A 12,273-nucleotide genomic window follows, 5' to 3' on the forward strand; every position below is an offset into this window, starting at 1 on the left:
ACCAGCACACAGTGTATATTACTCAATAGGGGGTTTGACTACTGCCCCCTGAAAAAAGTTTCATAGATATTTAAATTAAAAAATGACAAAATGTGTTGTAATTTACCACTTCTACTTTTTCCATATATCAAGCACTTTAAAACATCTAGAAAGTCCAGATATTTCAGTAAAAGTAGTTAGCATTGTCAAATATATATAGAGTAGTGAGGAGTAAAATGCACACACGTAACAATGGTTATAATATTAAAAAATGTTTTGTGTATAAACATTCTGGCACAGAACATTTTCTTCTCACAAAGTTTTCTCTGTGTTCTCTAACTCACTGAATGAACATGGACAATTTTTACTACTAGACGTAGTTTAACAGCTCCATTTCAAAGTCACTTCCAGAGCAACTTCTTCATATTATATACACAGGCCTTTATCTATAATTAGGCAGTAAATCTTTCTGAAGGTAGTGGGCTTTTTCCTACAGTTTCTCTCTTTGGTAGACCAAACAACTGCTTGAGGGTGCTCACCTTTCCAATCATCCAGCCTCAGGACTTCACTCACTTTCCAGGATGGTTCTTTTTTTGCCTTGTCAGGACAATATGTCTCCAGGAGCTTGCACAGAGCAATCACAGAGGCCCCTAGCCTATACTTATTGGCAAAATTTTGCAATATTCACTTGCCTTCTTGGGCCTTCAAAGCCCCTGCTGGCCTCTATGTATTTGGTCAGTGCCATTCTTCTCACCATGCCATGACCTGCCATCCAAAGGTGTCAATTTCTAGCACCTACTTTGGTTAGGATGGGCAGGACTGGGCCAGGAGACTTGACAGCCCAGAAGTCCTGGGTCTGGTGTCCAACTGGTCAATGCTTGTTGCCACCTATGGCAACAATTGTGCGGGTATTTATCAGAGGTGGACTGGAAATAAACTACTTCTCCTATATTCACTAATTTATAGAGGAGGAGAGACTTTGAGAGAAAGATATGCTTTGCTTAGAGGAAGAGAAACTTTGCTTATCAGGAAGAGAGACTTTGTTTAGAGAAAGTTTTAGAGAAAGACAGGCTTGCTACGCTTATCAGAGATCTGTTTCTTCTTAGAGGTGCATCCTGCATTCTGTGAACTAAAGGGTGCAACCTAGATGTGTGTTCTCAGTTCTGCACTCTACAATCTGCCTTCTGCCACTGCCTACTGCTTCTTACTGCTAGCTGCTTCTCTTCTCTGCTAGCTGCTGTCTTTCTCTGCTAGCTGCTCCTTTTCTCTGCTAGCTGCTGCTTCTCCTAGCTGCTTCTTCTTACTGCTTCTTCTTCTCTCTGCTAGCTGCTGCTGCTTACTGCTGCTCCTGCTTACTGCCGCTTCTGCTAACTGCTGCTTCTCCTTGCCCTCCACCTACTGCCCACTTATATTCCTTCCAGGAGGCAGAGGGCAGGGCCACACCAGTTGAGATCAGGTGAGGAGCCAGCTGCCCCATCACAGCAAAGGTTAGAATGAGCAGGCACGAGCAGGAGCACTCGGGAACACCTGTGCACGCATTGTGTGCATGGACTTAATTGAATATGGCCAATGACAAATCACCTGGGTGTGCTTATGTTAATCAAACTCTTCACCACTGGTGTGATCAAACCAACCTCTGGCTGGCCACCAGGCGCCATCCCAGTGCAGCCCACATAGCACAGACCCCCAAAAATGCTGCCATTAGGTCATCAACACAGGGAGGCTTGCCAGTCTTTCACATTTCACACCCTGGCCAAACCACTAGGCCGACCTAATGGGAGTTCCAGCGGTCTGCACAGCAAAGACCAAAGCCTTTCTCTATGACTCTCAGGTCATCTGCTGGCTTTGAACTGGAAGGCGCCAGAGGGCCATACTCTCTACTGGAACTGATTTGGTAGTTCCCTCTTTTACTTTTTTATTTTATTTTATTTTATTTTTTATTTTTTTTAATTGTAAACAAATGGGATACATGTTGTTTCTCTGTTTGTACATGGCGTAAAGGCATACCATTTGTGTAATCATAAATTTACATAGAGTAAATTGTTTGATTCCTTCTGTTATTGTTTCCCTTCCCCCACCCCTCCCACCCCTCTTTACCCTCTATACAGTACTTCCTTCCTCCATACTTGCACCCCTCCCTATCCCTAACTCTAACCCTAACACTAACCCTTCCCTCCCCCCCATTATGTGTCATCCTCCACTTATTAGCGATATCATTCGTCCTTTGGCTTTTTGAGATTGGCTTATCTCACTTAGCATGATATTCTCCAATTTCATCCATTTACCTGCAAATGCCATAATTTTATCATTTTTATGGCTGAGTAATATTCCATTGTATATATATACCACAGTTTCTTTATCCACTCATCAATTGAAGGGCATCTAGGTTGGTTCCACAGTCTGGCTATTGTGAATTGAGCAGCTATGAACATTGATGTGGCTGTGTCTCTGTAGTATGCTGATTTTAAGTCCTTTGGGTATAGGCCAAGGAGTGGGATAGCTGGGTCAAATGGCGGGTCCATTCCAAGTTTTCTAAGGAATCTCCACACTGCTTTCCAGAGTGGCTGCACTAATTTGCAGCCCCACCAGCAATGTATGAGTGTACCTTTCTCCCCACATCCTCGCCAACACCTGTTGTTGCTCGTATTCTTGATAATCACCATTTTAATTGGGGTGAGATGGAATCTTAGGGTGGTTTTGATTTGCATTTCTCTTATTACTAGAGATGTTGAACATTTTTCCATATGTTTGTTGATTGCTTGTAGATCTTCTTCTGTGAAGTGTCTATTCATTTCCTTAGCCCATTTGTCGACTGGATTATTTGAATTCTTGGAGTAAAGTTTTTTGAGTTCTTTATAGATTCTGGAGATTAGTGCTCTATCTGAAGTATGATTGGCAAAGATATTCTCCCACTCTGTAGGCTCTTTCTTCGCATTGCTTATAGTTTCCTTTGCTGAGAGAAAGCTTTTTAGTTTGAATCTATCCCAGTGGTTGATTCTAGCTTTTATTTCTTGTGCTATGGGAGTCCTGTTAAGGAAGTCTGGTCCTAGACCAACAAGGTGAAGATTTGGACCTACGTTTTCTTCTATAATCTACAGGGTCTCTGGTCTGATTCCGAGGTCCTTAATCCATTTTGAGTTTAGTTTCGTGCATGGTGAGAGATATGGGTTTAGTTTCATTCTGTTGCATATGGATTTCCAATTCTCCCAGCACCATTTGTTGAAGAGGCTATCTTTTCTCCATTGCATATTTTTGGCACCTTTGTCTAGTATGAGAAAATTGTATTTATTTGGGTTTGTGTCCGTGTCCTCTATTCTATACCATTGATCTACCTTTCTATTTTGGTACCAATACCATGCCGTTTTTGTTACTATTGCTTTGTAGTAGAGTTGAAAATCTGGTATTGCAATACCCCCTGTTTCACTCTTCCTGCTAAGGATTGCTTTAGCTATTCTTGGTTTCTTATTCTTCCAGATGAATTTCATAATTGCTTGCTCTATTTCTGTAAGGTACATCATTGGGATTTTAATTGGAATTGCATTGAATTTGTATAGCACTTTAGGTAGTATGGCCATTTTGACAATATTAATTCTTCCTATCCAAGAACATGGGAGATCTTTCCATCTTCTAAGGTGTTCTTTAATTTCTTTCTTTAGTGTTGTATAGTTCTCATTGTAGAGGTCTTTCACCTCTTTTGTGAGATTGATTCTCAAGTATTTTATTTTTTTCGAGGCTATTGTGAATGGTGTAGTTTTCCTAATTTCTCTTTCTGAAGATTCATCACTTATGTATAAAAATGCGTTGCATTTATGGGCATTGATCTTGTAACCTGCTACTTTACTGAATTCACTTATGAGTTCTAAGAGTTTCCTGGTGGAATTTCCAGGTTCCTCTAAATATATAATCATGTCATCAGCAAAGAGGGATAGTTTGAGTTCTTCTTTTCCAATTCGTATCCCTTTAATCTCTTTGGTTTGTCTAATTGCTCTGGCCAGAGTCTCAAGAACAATGTTGAATAGAAGTGGTGAAAGAGGGCATCCCTGCCTTGTTCCAGTTTTTAGGGGGAATGCTTTCAGTTTTTCACCATTTAGAATGATATTAGCCGTGGGCTTAGCATAAATGGCCTTTACAATGTTAAGAAATGTTCCCACTATTCCTATTTTTTCTAGTGTTTTCAGCATGAAGGGGTGCTGTATTTTATCAAATGCTTTTTCTGCATCTATTGAAATAATCATGTGATTCTTGACTTTAAGTCTATTAGTGTGGTGAATTACATTTATTGATTTCCTGATGTTGAACCAACCTTGCATCCCTGGGATGAAACCAACTTGATCATGGTGCACTATCTTTTTAATATGTTTTTGTATGCGATTTGCTAAAATTTTGTTGAGAATTTTTGCATCGATGTTCATTAAGGATATTGGTCTGAAATTTTCTTTCCTTGATGAGTCTCTGTCTGGTTTAGGTATCAGGGTGATATTGGCTTCATAGAATGAGTTTGGGAGGGTTCCCTCCTCTTCTATTTTATGGAATACTTTGAGAAGTATTGGAATGAGCTCTTCTTTAAAGGTTTCATAGAACTCAGCTGAGAACCCATCTGGTCCCGGACTTTTCTTTGTTGGTAGGCTTTTGATGACTTCTTCTATTTCAGTACTTGAAATTGGTCTATATAAATTGTTTATGTCCTCCTCGTTCAGTTTAGGCAATTCATATGTCTCTAGAAACCTGTTGATGCCTTCAAAATTTTCTATTTTGTTGGAGTATAGATTTTCAAAATAGCTTCTAATTATGTTTTGTATTTCAATCCTGTCTGTTGTGATATTTCCTTGTTCATTTTGAATTTTAGTGATTTGGGTTTTCTCTCGTCTTCTCTTTGTTAGTGTGGCTAAAGGTTAATCAATTTTGTTTATTTTTTCGAAGAACCAACTATTTATTTTGTCAATTTTTTGTATGTTTCTTTTGTTTAAATTTCATTGATTTCAGCTCTGAGTTTAACTATTTCCTGTCTTCTACTACTTTTGGTGCTGTTTTGTTCTTCTTTTTCTAGGGCTTTGAGCTGTAGTGTTAGGTCGTTTATTTGTTGAGTTTTACTTCTTTTATTAAATGCGCTCCATGAAATAAATTTCCCTCTAAGTACTGCTTTCATAGTGTCCCAGAGATTTTGATATGAAGTTTCTTTGTTCTCATTTACCTCTAAGAATTTTTTAATTTCCTTCCTAATATCTTCTGTTATCCATTCATCATATAATAGCATATTGTTTAATCTCCAGATGTTGGAATAGTTTCTGTGTTTTACTCTTTCATTTATTTCTAATCAATCCATTATGATCTGATAGAATACATGGTAGTGTCTCTATCTTCTTGTATTTGCTAACATTAGCTTTGTGGCATAATATATGGTCTATTTTAGAGAAGGATCCATGTGCTGCTGAGAAGAAAGTGTATTCGCTCTTGATTGGATGGTATACTCTATAAATGTCCGTTAAGTCTAAATTATTGATTGTGTTATTGAGATCTATGGTTTCTTTGTTCAATTTTTGTCTGGAAGATCTGTCCAGTGGTGAGAGAGGCGTGTTAAAATCACCTAGTATTATTGTGTTATGGTCTATTTGGTTTCTGAAATTGAGAAGGATTTGCTTGACATACATGGATGAGCCACTGTTTGGGGCATAGATGTTTATGATTGTTATATTTTGCTGATTTATGCTTCCCTTAAGCAGTATGAAATGACCTTCTTTATCCCTTCTGACTAACTTTGGCTTAAAGTCCACAGTATCTGAAATGAGGATGGATACTCCAGCTTTTTTGCTGAGTCCATGTGCATGGTATGTTTTTCCCCATCCTTTCTCCTTTAGTCTATGGGTATCTTTTTCGATGAGGTGAGTCTCTTGCAGGCAACATATTGTTGGATCTTTCTTTTTAATCCAATCTGCCAGTCTATGTCTTTTGATTGATGAATTCAGGCCATTAACATTCAGGGTTATTATAGAGATACGATTTGGTTTCCCGGTCATTTGGTTCATTTTTTAAATTTTATTTATTTATTTGTTTGACGCAACTTATTTCCTCCTTTATTTGACAATTCCTTTAGGATAATTCCTCCCTTTGCTGATTTTCTTCTTTGTTTTTCATCTCTTCCTCATGGAATATTTTGCTGAGAATGTTCTGTAATGCTGGCTTTCTTTTTGTAAATTCTTTTAGCTTTTGTTTATCATGGAAGGAGTTTATTTCATCGTCAAATTTGAAGGTAAGTTTTGCTGGGTATAAAATTCTTGGTTGGCATCCGTTTTCTTTCAGGGCTTGAAAAATGTTGTTCCAGGCCCTTCTAGCTTTTAGGGTCTGGATTGAAAAATCTGCTGATATCCGTATTGGTTTCCCCCTGAATGTAATTTGGTTCTTTTCTCTCACAGCCTTTAAAATTCTGTCTTTATTTTGTATGTTCGGTATTTTCATTATAATGTGCCTTGGTGTGGGTCTGTTGTAATTTTGTGTATTTGGAGTCCTATAAGCCTCTTGAACTTGATTTTCCATTTCATTCTTCAGATTTGGGAAATTTTCTGATATTATTTCATTGAATAGGTTGTTCATTCCTTTGGCTTGTTTCTCTAGGCCTTCCTCAATCCCAATAATTCTTAAATTTGGCCTTTTCATGATATCCCATAGTTCTTGTAGATTCTGTTCATGATTTCTTACCATCTTCTCTGTTTGTTCAACTTTGTTTTCAAGGTTAAATATTTTGTCTTCAATGTCTGAGGTTCTGTCTTCCAGGTGTTCTATCCTATTGGATATGCTTTCTATGGAGTTCTTAATTTGGTTTATTGTTTCCTTCATGTCAAGGATTTCTGTTTGGTTTTTTTTTCAATATCTCTAACTCTTTATTGAAATGATCTTTTGCTTCCTGTATTTGCTCTTTTAACTGTCGATTGGTGCGATCAATCAATGCTTGCATTTGCTCTTTCATCTCATCATTCAGTGCGTGCACTTGCTCTTTCATCTCATCGTTTGCTTCTCTGATCATTTTAATTATGTACATTCTGAACTCCTTTTCTGTCATTTCTTCTGCCATGCTGTCACTGGGTTTTATTGATGTAACATCTAGATTTGTTTGCAGCATTTTCTTTCCTTGTTTTCTCATATTGTTCAGGTATCAGAGGACCGCTGAGATATTGCAGATTTCCTCTATTGACTTACAATGTCCCTGAAGATTTCTATATATATCCCCCCTTAGCCTTCAGTAGGCTGAAGTCTTGGAGGAAGTTGATAATGCGGTGCTCCACAAGGAAGCTGCCTCTCTAGGAGTGGTGGCCTTCAGGTGGGGTATAATCCCTGCTAGTGGGCAGATGTGCCTCCACTTGTTGACCAATGGTCATCCAAAGGGGACCTAGGCTGTGGGCTGAGGCAAGGCCTGTTTGGGCCTGAGTCTCTGGTTTTACCGTCCTTGTGGGGAAACCTCACCCAGCAGGGAAGACTCACCTGGTGGGGAGGTCTCGCTGGTCAGTTCCCTCCTAGAGGTTCCCCTCAATTTACAGCTACCACCTGGGCTGGGCTGCCTTCCTCTGCAAAGTTCCCAGGGGCCCGGCCCTACCTCCTGGGCCTGGGAGCCTCACCCTTTGCAGATGACTCTCCTTAGGCTGCCCTTCCTCAGAGAATCTGCCCGCAGGCCTGGAACCTTCGCTCCGCCCTAAGCCTGTCTCTGTGCGGCTCTTCCACCAAGAAGCCTCCTAGATCCTGGGACCCTGCTCTGTGCCTAATAGCCTGGCTATGAGGCCCCTCCTCTGAGCAGTCACCTGGGGCCCTGTACAATCGCTATGAATCCCAGAGACCTGCCACACGCCTCTTCCTCCGGACAGCCGCCCAGTATTCCGGTGGGGTCACTAGGAGTCCAAGAAACTCACTGCGTGCCTCCACCTCCACCAACCACCCATAGCCCTGGGCAATCAATCACTCCGAGTCGTAGTGACCCTCCCCGTTCCTCCTCCTTCTCCAGATAACCCCCGGGGTGTTCAGGAGCGGTAGCTCTGAGTGGCTCTGAGTCCACGTGACCCGCAGCACGGGTCCTCTGGGCAACCGCCCGGAGCTCTGGTGCAGCTACTCGAGACCAAGCGTCCCACCACGCTTCTCCTCCAGGCAGCCCCCCTGTGTTCAGGAGCTGTCCCTTTAAGTCCAAACAACTCACCACTTGCCTTCTCCTCTGAGCAGCCGCCTGGAGCGCTAATGCAGTCACTGCCAGTCCAAACGACCGGCCGCGCCCCTCCTCCTCCTCCTCCTACTCCTCTGGGCAGGCCCCGGGGTTCAGAAGTGGTCTGAGTCCAAACAGCTCGCCACGCAGCCCCTTCTCTGGCAACTGCCTGTAGCTCTGGTGTAGTCACCCCGAATCCAAGCGGCCGCGCTCCTCTTCCTCCTCCTCGTCCTCAGGGCAGGCCCCGGGGTTCAGAAGCGTCATTCTGAGTCCAAACTGCTCGCCGCGCGGCTTCTCCTCTGGCAACCGCCTGTGGCTCTGGTGCAGTCACTCCGAATCCAAGTTGCCACGCTCCTCCTCCTCCTCCTCAGGGCAGGCCCCGGTGTCCTGAGTCCACACAGCTCTCCTCGCCACTCTTCCCCTGGGCAGCCGCCGGAGCCCCAGTGGCTGCTCCGAGTCCCAGCGCTGTGCCGAGCGGCCTCCTTTACGGAGCTCCCAGCTGTCCGAGTTCACTGCTCTAGCGGGGGGAGGGGCGTCTCGCCGGCAGCTCTACTTCACAAAGTTTCCTGTGTTCTGGGACCACGGTCCCATCCGGGATGCCTCCCCAGGGGGTGAGAGTCACCCGGCTGCTTTGAGTTGGTCCCAAGCGTTTCAATATCTCCTCTTTTGAATCCTGAGTCCTGGAGCAACATGAAATGCAGCCACCCTCTAGGCCGCCATCTTGAAACCTCCCTCCCTCTTTTAGATTTAATTCTGTTAGTCAAACTTTTTGCTTTGATCTGTGTTTTGTAATAATACATTCATAATCCAATAAGTTTTGAAAGTGAACTCACTATTACAATTTGTAAGTTGTATTCTGTATTTCTTATAATTGTTTTTCTTACTTTGCTTACTGTTTTAACTTGTGGTTCATTGCTTTTCATAGTGCCAATCTTTCATTCCTCTCCCAATTCTTTATATATTCTATAGGTACTTATAATCCTCTTTGCCCAGCCTCTCCCATGTTGCTTGGATTACAGTTTTGCACACCATGAATGCCTCTTTTAGAAACTTTTCCTAAGAAATTCTTTACATAAACAATTTCTGCTTGTTTATATTAACAATTTTTGTCAGAATTTAGCTCTTGAAACTTCCTTCAAATGGTTATTTATTGCTCTTTGGGTAATTTGTAACTCCCTATGCTGATGTTCAATTATTAATATTTTGTTGCATTACTTTGATTAAGCCATACTTTCCTTTATCTTTTTGTGCTGTAGTATTTTTAATTGATTTTTCCATTAATAAACCAGTGAACAGTAGATTATATAGTTATTCTGGAAAAAAGTATGGAAGTTTTTAAATAAAGAATGAAATGGCAAGTACACTGGTACTTGCTTGCAATCCCAGCTAACTGGGGGCCATTAAAAAGGATTTCAAGTAGGAGGCATGTCACAGAAATTTTGAAACACCATGTCTCAAACAATTTTCAAAGGACTTGTGTTGTAGTTCAGTGGTATAGCACCATTGGGCTGAATCCCAAGCACCACACATAAAAATGACCTTGTGATCCAGAAATGCCAGTGTTAAATATGTATCAATAAGAGATTAATAAGCATGTTGAAGAGAGAGATTCACTATTGTGCTCAGTGCAAACATTGTTCTCAATATTCAAGATATGGACTCAACTGTGTGCTCATCAATGATCAAATGAGTAAAACTGTGATATTTAGACACTATTAAATTTAGCTAAAAAAGAAATATATCATTTAAATTGACATAGTACGAATGTGCAAGACTGCATTAAGTGAAATAAGGCAGACACAGAAAGTCAGTTATTAGGAACATTTGACTCACATGTGGAAGTCAGAAATTCAGGGAGTAAAATTGTGGTCACCAGGTCCTGTGTGTTGTTGACTGTTGGCATTTTGTTAGTCAGAGTCTACAAATTTTTATACTAATGGGTAAAAGGAGGTCAAGTGTTTTGTTGTACCACATGGTGAATGTAGTGAATTATGTTCCTGATAAATATTAAAAGACTGAATGCAATACTTTATAAGCACAAAACTGATAATTGTATGAAATATGCATGTGTTAATTCATTTCATTTAGTCATTTCATCATATTATATGTCATGATAAACTTAGTAAATACACAAAGTTCAATTTGTCAATGAAACAAATCAGCAAATAATACACAGAAAATAAAAAAAAATTCTTAGTCTTGATTGCCATGTGTTGACTTCATCCAAGTAATATGGACATAGGCTGTGCAATGTTTTTATTGCCTCTCAAACTTTTTTTCATGGAGAATTTTCTGCATATAAGCGCATTTTTAAAATTTAAAAAATTTCCATGTGTTTTCTTAAGAATCCATCGCCTCTTTACCTTTGTTGAATATATGTGGTATTATCATCTAAAATCTATGTTATTTTCAGATCTCTGTGTCATGATAGGCAGAAAGCAGATTTCAGATGTTCTTCAAGAAAGCCACAATTGTTTGTGTATGTTTCTTGTTTCCCATATTCTACTGAGAGTGAATGTAGCTGGTTGAGTTTTCCTTTTGAACAATGTTACAGAGGAGAAGTCTGTGGTAGATAAGTAACATATTTCCTTCCCTCTACTATATTACTCTCATTAGTAAGATACTCATCTTGGATATTGTGATCTGTACAATAGTTTGGGTAATTTTTACAATGTTAATTTGTCTGTACATTTTTATTTAACTTATATATTTCTGGAGTAATAATGACCTTGAATTTACTAAACTGCTAGCCTGATGATGTCCTGACATTGCTATGATTTCATACTTTATGTATGCAATGTACACAAAATAAATTCATCCCAGTCTAATAAGTAAAATAATTTTTATTTTGACTTATTGCAGCCATGACTTCTCATCATACCCAAGAATTTTCACCAGACCAGGTCAAAAAACATATATTTCAAAAAATGATAAATGGAAAATATGGAAATTGTGACATTGACTATTTAAAACAAGGGAAAATATTGAAAACTGCAACTGAGAATGAACATCGGAAATCATATTATCAAAAGTCTGCCCTTACACACCACCATGGAATTTGTACTGGGGAGAAGTCCTATAAATGTAAAGAATGTAACAAAGTTTTTAATAAAAAAACACTTGTTATGACCACCAGAGAATTCATACTGGAGAGAAGCCCTACAAATGTGAAGAATGTGACAAAGTTTTTAGTGAAAAATCAAGCCTTATTTACCACAGCAGAATTTATACAGGACAGAAGCCCTGCAAATATACAGAATGTGACAAAGCTTTTAATAAAAAATCAAGATTTATTTGCCACCAGAGAATCCATACCATAGAGAAGCCCTATAAATGTAAAGAATGTGGCAAAGCTTTTAGTCAAAAAACTAGCCTTACTTACCACAGTAGAATTCATACTAGAGAAAAGCCATATGAATGTAAAGAATTTGACAAAACTTTTAATCAAAAATTATACCTTAATAGACATCAGAGAATTCATACTGGAGAGAAGCTGAACAAATGAGAACATTGTACCGTTCCCGTAAGGATGAGTCAAAATTTATTCCAAACCAGAAAAATAGTAGCAAAGAGAATTATCCAAATGAAAAACCTGTGACAGTGTGACAATATCTCCAACAATTGATAATCCCTTACTCAGTACCTTATTTTATTTACAATAAAAACCTTAACAAATATCAAAGAAGTAAAGGTCTTTTCTATGTCTCATACCTTGATGTATAAGAGGATAAGTAAAAGAGACCATTTAAATATAGAAAATGAGTAGTTGCCTTTAACTTTGGCTTAAATTTTATTAAACAATATTAATTAATGAGGTATATATACAAAATTGAATAAAAATCACACATCCTTAGTGTAGATAGCTCATCTTTGGAAGAATATACATTTCTTATAAATCAAAATTACTAAATATTCTCATTTTTTAATACTGGAGGAAAGAGCTCTAAGAGGTCTGTTTTTGAGGGTTATTTTTTTTTAACTAAATTGCAATGATTTAAACTTGTTTTTTTGTACTATGGATTGAATTTAGGGATACTTAACCATGGAGCCACATTCCCAGGGTCCCTCCCCCCTTTTTCAAATTTCGAGACAGAGTGTTGCTAACTTGTTAAAAA

The 12,273-nt window shown here is 39.3% G+C and overlaps 1 long non-coding RNA gene across 1 annotated transcript in view; it reads left to right on the forward strand.

Moving 5' to 3' along the window:
• Positions 1 to 11,247, forward strand: part of LOC306646639 — a 79,697-nt gene extending 68,450 nt beyond the window's left edge. The window contains exon 4 of the long non-coding RNA XR_013759912.1: positions 11,021 to 11,247. This is a non-coding gene — a long non-coding RNA (uncharacterized lncRNA). The remainder of the gene's footprint in view (positions 1 to 11,020) is intronic.
• Positions 11,248 to 12,273: the final 1,026 nt, after the last annotated feature.

Source organism: Sciurus vulgaris, assembly GCF_902686455.1.
Source record: "Sciurus vulgaris genome assembly, chromosome: 16".
Classification (NCBI taxonomy): Eukaryota; Metazoa; Chordata; class Mammalia; order Rodentia; family Sciuridae; genus Sciurus; species Sciurus vulgaris.